Here is an 8,561-nt window from a genome sequence, read left to right as displayed (position 1 = left end):
GTCGTTGTGGCCGAGTGGTTAAGGCGATTGACTAAAAATCAATTGGGCTCTGCCCGCGCAGGTTCGAATCCTGCCGACGACGCTCTTTATGATAGTATTTTAATAGCTTAACTTTAGATAAGATTAAAGAAGTCAACAATACTGTTTATAGCAAGGTAGCTAACAATATTGAGTTGCTGTTATTTTATAAATTTTAATAAGTTGCTAATTTAAATTATCAGAAGCAAAGTGTATTCAAAAAGTTATATGACCTTTATAAGTTTTTCTTAAAACTTTTTTAAATTTGTTCTAACTGATTTAATTTAATCTAACACAGGTTTTCCCAACCAGGGGTGCTCGCTTCACTTTGTGGTGCAAGGCAGTATTCTAGGGGGTGCGAGATGGCTTTTTAATTTTCTTTGATAAATAAGGAGGTTTTTCTTTAATTCAAGTACTAAGACTGTAAGCCGAATTTTTAATAAACAAAACATAACTATCGATTCATAAAGATAAAAGCAATTCAAATAATAAAAAAAGAAGAATAACTACGTCATATTCTACTTGCATAGTTTTAACTAAACTTTCAATCTCAATACTAACTTAGTTGTTGTTTTGATTTTAACTAACTGCCTAAAACTATCAATTGTTAATAAAAATAAAATTAAAATTGAACTAATGATTCAAAATATGATTTTTTAACAAAACATATCTGACATTTAGTTTTATATTTTGCAGTTTAAATGATAAATAAAATTTTGTATAAAATTTAATTGCCCTTGTCTTGCTTAAGGTAACACTACTGTATTAAGAGCGTTGCAATTAATTTAATTGTAATCATAAACGTTTCAAGCCAGTAATAACGGAAATGCAAATAAAGCAGCTAATAGAGACTATTGATGACAAGTTTATTATGTTTTTGTTTATCTATTTTAAGAACGAACAGTTGCTTGAGAACCACCGATTTTTTAAAGGTTGGCCACGAAATAACAAAAACAGCTTTTTAGTTTATTTAAATAATACTAAACAAAACTTAATGTTTTGTGTTTTTAACTAATAAGGTGTTCGGGAGCAAGAAAAAAACTTTTAGTGCTTGGTCTTACCCATGGATATTGCTTTGTTATTCATATAAAAAAACCTTTTAAATCTTGTATTTCATACTTGTATTTTGGATCCGAAAAATTCTAAACCTTAGATTTTAATAACTGCTTTTTAATAGAACAGTTATAACGACCCGAGGTATACACATTAAATTTTGCAAAGCTTTGTTTTATTTTAAATAGCTAAATTAAGTACTGTGGTTTGCAAACTTGAATATATCTTTTATATGTTTTGTTCTTTGCTTATATTTTAAGAACTTTAAACACCTTTGAGCCAATTTTAAAAGTATTGTAAACTGTTTGATAATTTAAGTATACTCGACTTGCCATTTAATATCCTACTTATTATTATTATTTTATTTATTTTTGTATTTTTTTGTTCGAAAGTTGATTTGTTTGGTTACACTAACATTAGTTTAATCTAGATTTTAAAATTTTTTATCTAGTTATTTTTAAGATTATTGTTTAAGATTACTATTTTGAATTAAGTTCAGAATACTTTAAAACTTTTTTTTCTGCTTTATATTTTATTACTGTTTTATTTTTTGAATGTAAAAGTAAAAAAAAATAGTTATGATTGTTTTTAACAGAAAATAAAATATTTAAAAAGTAAGCTTAGATAACTGTTTCAAGCAAACTTATGTTAAATAATTTTTTTTTTGAGGAAATCAATAAAGAAATTCTTCTCTTTTATGTTTACAAATGTTGATTTCTTTCTATTATTACAGTTAAGACTTAGACAAGTACTTAAAAACTAAGATTTTTTTTTTTAAATGTAAAGAAATTTGTTGATGTTAATATCATTATTGTTAAAATTATTATTGTTTTTTCTATTAAAAGCATAAGTTTTACAACACTTATCTTTATATTTTCATTGATAAAAGTTAAGTTAAGTTATTGTAAAAATAAATTCTTTAAAGTTCTAAAAAAAATCACCATAGTTTATTTAACCATTCGAAAGTAAGATGTTTTTGTTTTTCAAGTTAAACTATTGAAAAAAATAAAAATAACCTTTCTAGCACAAAATACTTAAAACTAAATTTCGTAAAAATTTTTCAGCGTATTACATTTTAATTTATTTAAAGAGGTGGTAACTTATAATTCAAATATCCACACGTTTGCTATTAGTGTTCTTTATCTCTTTTAAAAAATAATTTAAAGTTATATATATTTTTTTGTTCTTATGTTACTAAACAAGATTCAAAGTACATCATTAAACACCAAATTCAATAGATTTTCGTTCAGTTTTATTTACTTTCATTTTTTACTTTGTTTAACTGATTGTTTTATTTGTAAAGACTTTAATATTTAAATGATAAAAAAATAATGTGTAATAGCTCACAACTGTAAAATGTAATAGCTTTTTTTATATCATTCAATAAACAATATGTAATTGAAAAATATAAATATTGTTTTAGTACTACAGTAATATACATTATTATTTTATATTTATTGAAAATAAACAAACGTAATAGCTTATAAAAGAACTTTATAAAACATACACAAAATTAAAATAAATAAAAAGGTGCTGTAACCAGGATTCGAACCTGGGTTGTCACGGCCACAACGTGAAGTACTAACCACTATACGATTACAGCGAGAAAGTAGCAGAGGATGGTTTCGATCCATCGACCTCTGGGTTATGGGCCCAGCACGCTTCCGCTGCGCCACTCTGCTGTTTGTAATTCTCACTAATTGCGTATTTATACTCAAACGTGATACGCGTTTAAAATGTGGGCATATATTGTAGAGCTGAGCAATATTATTATCAAACGTAACAAATTATGATATTAAAAACCAATTGCAAACTTATATAAAAAGTTGTGTTTTTAACTTTTGTAACTGTAACAAATGTTTACATACTTTATGTTAATGTTGTTCAGTAAAGTTATAATTTTTTGCAAAATATTTTACACTGTTTAGCCGTTTATAATTACTACAGTTTCAAGTAAAGTTTTATTGAAAAGTTTTATTTTGTAAATTAACATGTGATTAGTACTTAACTAGAATCTTTTTCTGTATTCTAAAACGTATAAAGAAAAGTTTGTAACAAAGGTATATTTTTCATTTCTTTTTAAATTACAATAATATGTTATTTTGATGTAAAACTTTAAGTAGTTTTATTCATTATTTAGTACTTTTAAGTAAAAATTTAGAAAATCTTTAAAGTTTGTAGTGTTTATATCATCGATTTAATTTTAAAGAATCATTACACAAAAGTATATATATATATATATATATATATATATATATATATATATGAAATGCTTAAATAGTTTTTTAACTATCATGAACTTGATAAATTGAGACGTAAAAAAAAACAATTCAAATCAATCATGTGATTTAAGTTTCCTGCAAATTTTTGATTTCAAATAACTATAAAAGTTTTGGTTTCTTTATCAAAATATAACTAAAGATTACTGGGCAGATTTTTAATTAGATATGACTTTTAGTAATTTCAAAATATTAAGTGCAGTTAATCCCAGAACAAACAAATAACATCTCTGTAAATATTTAAAACTATTAGACAAAAAGCTTTTAATTTTTTTCAATTTTTTTTTGGAATCTATACAAATTATTAATGTACGTTTTAATCAACGTAAAGAATATTTTTAAGCTGTTTTTGATAAAATATTTTTTTGCTTTCCTTAACATAGTTTTTGGACCAAGGCTAGCCATAAATAAAACTCGCTAAAATCTGTCTTTTCAAAACATTGCTCTAGCAAACACATTAATTTATACCAGAAGCTTTATAAAAACTAAAAAGATCATATATGTTTAGTAATATGTTGTACTTTTTTTATTCATGTTAAAACTGTGACATGTATATAGAAGCATTTATTCATAATCATCAAGTTTTGTTTTTTATTGCACATAAATAAACAACTTGTCATTTCAATCTGATAAAAGCAAAAAATAATGTTTATTCATAAAGATAATTGAAAAAGTAAATTTTAAGTTTAGTGTTTAAAAACGCTGGTGTAAAAACGGTAGAACTATACCTTTGAAAAGAAAAAAAAATCTATACATGATGCAACTTGAATTATAAATTGTCAGAAAAAAGTTCAATTAGCTTTTAGAAGACAGTTTTTATCACTTTGTGAATGTTCATGTAGATTTAGTTTGATACGGAAGTTACAATCGAAAAATCTTGCATAAATAAATTGTATTTTAAGTTTTTATATTATAAACTACATCTAAAAAAATTGTAATTAGAATTAAAAGCCGAAACATAAAAAAAAGTTATATAAGCTTTAAGATTAAAGCTTTTTAAATTTTTCCAATTTTTTGTATATTTAGTGTAAAACGAAAATTTTATATATCCGATAAATCTTGCATAAACAAATCGTATTTTAAATTTTTATATTACAAACCACATCAAAGCAAGTTGCAATTTGAGTTAAAATCCGACGCAAAAAAGTTTTATAAGCTTTATGATTAAATATTTTTTAAATTTTTCCAATTTTTCGTATATTTTGTGTAAAACGAAAATTTTATATACCCGAAAAATCTTGCATAAATAAATCGTATTTTTACTTTTGATATTATAAACCTTATCTAAACAAGTTGCAATTTGAATTAAAAGCCGACTGAAAAAAAAAGTTAAACAAGCTTTTAGATTAAAGCATTTTTAGTTTTCCCAGTTTTTATATATATTTAATTTGATACGAAATTTTTATATACCCGAAAAATCTTGTGTAAACACGTTGAATTTTACCTTTGAAATTGCAAAACACATCTAAACAAACTGGCATACCGTGACAATGTTTACGCTTTGCTACAAATTATTAAACTTTTGAAGTTACATTTTCTTTTGTTAGTAAACAATGATTTTTTGTATAAAAGACAAACCGTCTTCAACTGTTTTGTTCAAACTTTTTTTTTCGGTTAAAGACACCAAAGTTTGTTTGTATAAACAACTTTTTATTCACAATATAGATAAGAAATTGATTTGGAGTAAATAAATATTTTTGTTATTTCTTAGTTTGTTTATAGACTACATTTATAAAATAGTCTTGAATTTGATTTGTTTAAAAAAGCATCAGTTTACATTTTTTTTTTAAATAAAAGTATTGCTTTTCTTTTTAAATTGTTTTTTGTTTGAAAAATAAAATGAAACAAATGTATACAAAGTATTTAAAATGTATTTTAGATTAGTCGAGAAATGGTACAATTAAAATTTTCCATTTGACTTATTGTTTATAATTTGTTTTGTTAATTATTTAGTTTTGTTGTTAATGAGTTGTGGAAACTTTAGAATAATCTTGTACTTTTAAAATTAGTCAAACATTTGAGTATTAAGTTTAAATAAAAACATAGTTTTAGAAAACTTAAATTACTTTACTTACATTTATTTATAAAACAATCAAATATATTAGTAACTATACTTCTTTATTATTTTAAAACCTTTAAGAAAACAAACTAAATGTAAAAGTTTAAAAATTTAAAATTACAAAAGCTGCATTAAAAAGTAGCTTGTACTTTAGTAAATAAAATAAAAAAATATTATTATAAAGTCATATTTAAAACCTTTATTTAAAAACTTAAGCCTCTGGTACACAGTGATAAAAAAATCAACAAACCTTTACCTACAAAGCTTTTACACAAAAGTTTTTGTTTACAAAGTGCTTCTCCACAGAAAAGTGACAATAGAAACTTTATTTGCACATAAATTCTTAAAAGTGCACTTTTATGTGGCAATAAACCAGACAATAGAATGTGCTGGTTATAAACTACTTTTTTATATTAAGTTTTTGTTTTTAAAGAATTTTTTTTGGATTGTTGATTCAAATTTGATAAACTTTGGTTGAAGTGTAAGCTAAGTATTTTTTTTCGTTTCATTTATTTATAAAACATAACAATTAAGTCAAAAAATTTTTTTTATTGTTTTTTATTATAAAGATATTAGCAATGTATAAATATGTATTTTTTTGATAGTAGTTAAAGTGTACAACTGAAAAGTAGCTTTAGAATAGGTTCATTGCACTAAATAACATAATACAAAATTCCATTTTGAAAAATAGATAAGTTTTCTTCAAAATATACATATTTCAATTTAATAGTATTTGGTACTAGTTTTAAAACCAATAAAAATTTAAAATAAATACCGTTTCAAACATCTACTATGCTTTTATTTTTTGAATTTATTCTAAAATATCAAATACTTTTGCACCTACAAAAGCTATTGACAAATTATAGTGTCAAAACTACTACTTAAAAAAGATATTTCAACAACTGACAGGTATGTGATTAAAATTGTGAAATACCAGTTACATGTATGAGAGCAGAGGCTAAACCGTACAAAGTTGCATTCATATTCTGTTAATAACGTAATAATATTAGCTGTGAATTTATTGCAGGCTTGGTATTGAATTTGAGAGTTTACTTGATCAAGTATAATGCTGTTGTATACAGTTTGAAAAATATGAAAAGTTTGTGTCTAGTTTTTTTTTGTTTTGTTGCTTACTTATTTGAGAAAGTTTAGTTACCTTAAACTAATTTTTTTCTTGTTACTCTAGCATAAAATCACCTAAAATATTTATTTACTTTTCAATTAATTTTTTATTTAATTAAATACTCTTTTGATGCTTGTCAGTTTAATTTTTCAGCTTTACCAAGTAAGAAGTTAATTTTAAGAAAACTTAAAACATAAAGTCCTAAGATGAACAAATATAAGAAAAAAAAGACTTAAATCTTAAAAGGTATGGCATTTAGATCTTTGTAAATTTAAAAACATAAGTGTTTTAGTTTTAATTAAAACAGTCACAGTAAACTTTAAATGTACTTACTACAACTTTTAGTTCACTATTACAATAAAAAAAAAAATCCTAATAAGATTAAACTAAATAATTACTAAACTACTGGCAGTTGCTATAAAAATTTTTGAAAAAACTGTTTTGTAAGAACTAAAATGATCTTTTACTACGTTAATACTTTACTTTGTAGTATTAAGTTAAAAGGTAGACGTTTTAAATTTGAGCAACAGCGTTTATCTAAACATTGTTTACAAGTAAACACAATTCATTTTCAGCATTTTATTTTGTTGCAGAAAATAAAAAAGGTAAACTCATGTTTAGTTTATGTTTATCTGCTGTTTTGTCAGCATTATTGAAAATATGCGACTCAATATTTTTACAAATTTACTAAAAGTATGAGCAGTATTGTGCTGCTTAAACATTCTAAAACAATTAAGCTTATTTTTTTAAGATACTACAAAAATTATTAAATTATGTTAGCCGATCAACTAATGTCCACAAAACAAAATTTTAAATTCAAACTATACATTTATCTATTCTAGTACGAAAATAATATAGTAGCGCTTTCTCATTACCGCTACTTAGCTGTTATTTAATCTAACTTAAACTAAACTATACTTTTTTTTAACAGTGAATTAAAAACAGTTTTTTGTATTTATAATAACTTATTTATTACATATTATAGTTGTACTGTTTATCACTTTAAGCATTACAGCATTAAAGAAACTATAAGCTATAGTTAAAACAAGTATTTCTTTCTAACTCTTTTGTAAATTGTTTGCAGCTCACGGTTTATATAACTTCATAACAAGATATTTATTGTTATCCAGTTTTAAACTTTTGTGTTTTATAAGCTTAAAATAAAATAAGGAAATTTCAGTGATTGACAGTATAAAAAAAACTGTTGATTTAATTAGTTATATGGATTTTTTGTCTTTTGTTTAAAAAGCTACTTTTTTTTGAGAACATGTAATTTTTTTAAAATAGGTTTTCTTTTAAATTTATATTATTTTGACATAACTTCAAAAGGTTAGATTTTAATATTAGCATATAAAACCATGTTTAAAAAACAGTATTTTCTTAAGTGTTTTTTTTTGTAGTTTATGATTTTTTTGCTTAAATTTTTGTAACATTCGTTAAAAAAATCTTATTAAAGATAAAAATGAAAATTAAAGAAAAACAAGTGGGCGTTTTAAAAATCAAGTAATAATCAAGCTCAAATTAAAAAAGTATAAAAAAAGTTTTAGTTGAAATATGAATTAAAAAATAATTACAATTAACTTGTAACTTTAAAGAAAATTTAGTTTTGAATATAATAAGATAATTTAAAATCTTTAGTTTACTATTCGATAAACCAAGTTTTTGTAGTCCGTTGTACATTTGAATTTATAGTATTTAGAAAAGTTGAAAATTATTACTACTTGATAAGTTTTGTATTAACCATATATCGGTTGTAAATATACATTTATAGAATATACTTTTAACATAAGCAATATTTTATAGGTTTAACTTTTTAAATACTTTATTTTTGTCTAAAAGAAACATTGAAATAAATATTCTTATTTTCATAATTCTCCTTGATATTTATTGCTCATAATTTTATATTTTTATTTTATTTCTACACATTTTGTAAATGTGTAAATAAGTTTTTCTTATTTGTAAAACATGTTTTTGTATACAAGTGAAAGTTTTATAAACAAGATTTATAAATAAATTTTTTCAACTGCAA

The 8,561-nt window shown here is 22.9% G+C and overlaps 3 non-coding genes across 3 annotated transcripts; 1 reads left to right on the top strand and 2 right to left on the bottom strand.

Moving 5' to 3' along the window:
- Trnaf-aaa (transfer RNA phenylalanine (anticodon AAA)) lies at window positions 1-82 on the top strand. The gene has a single exon. It is a non-coding gene; the product is annotated as a tRNA-Phe (tRNA).
- A 2,520-nt stretch (window positions 83-2,602) lies between these two features.
- Window positions 2,603-2,674, bottom strand: Trnah-gug (transfer RNA histidin (anticodon GUG)). The gene has a single exon. It is a non-coding gene; the product is annotated as a tRNA-His (tRNA).
- Window positions 2,675-2,681: 7 nt separating this feature from the next.
- Trnam-cau (transfer RNA methionine (anticodon CAU)) lies at window positions 2,682-2,753 on the bottom strand. Its single transcript has one exon. It is a non-coding gene; the product is annotated as a tRNA-Met (tRNA).
- Window positions 2,754-8,561: the final 5,808 nt, after the last annotated feature.

This window comes from Thalia democratica, chromosome 6, assembly GCF_965202585.1.
Source record: "Thalia democratica chromosome 6, ktThaDemo2.hap1.1, whole genome shotgun sequence".
Classification (NCBI taxonomy): Eukaryota; Metazoa; Chordata; class Thaliacea; order Salpida; family Salpidae; genus Thalia; species Thalia democratica.
Note: the sequence above shows the minus strand (reverse complement) of the source record. Positions and strands in the feature narration are given on the sequence as shown.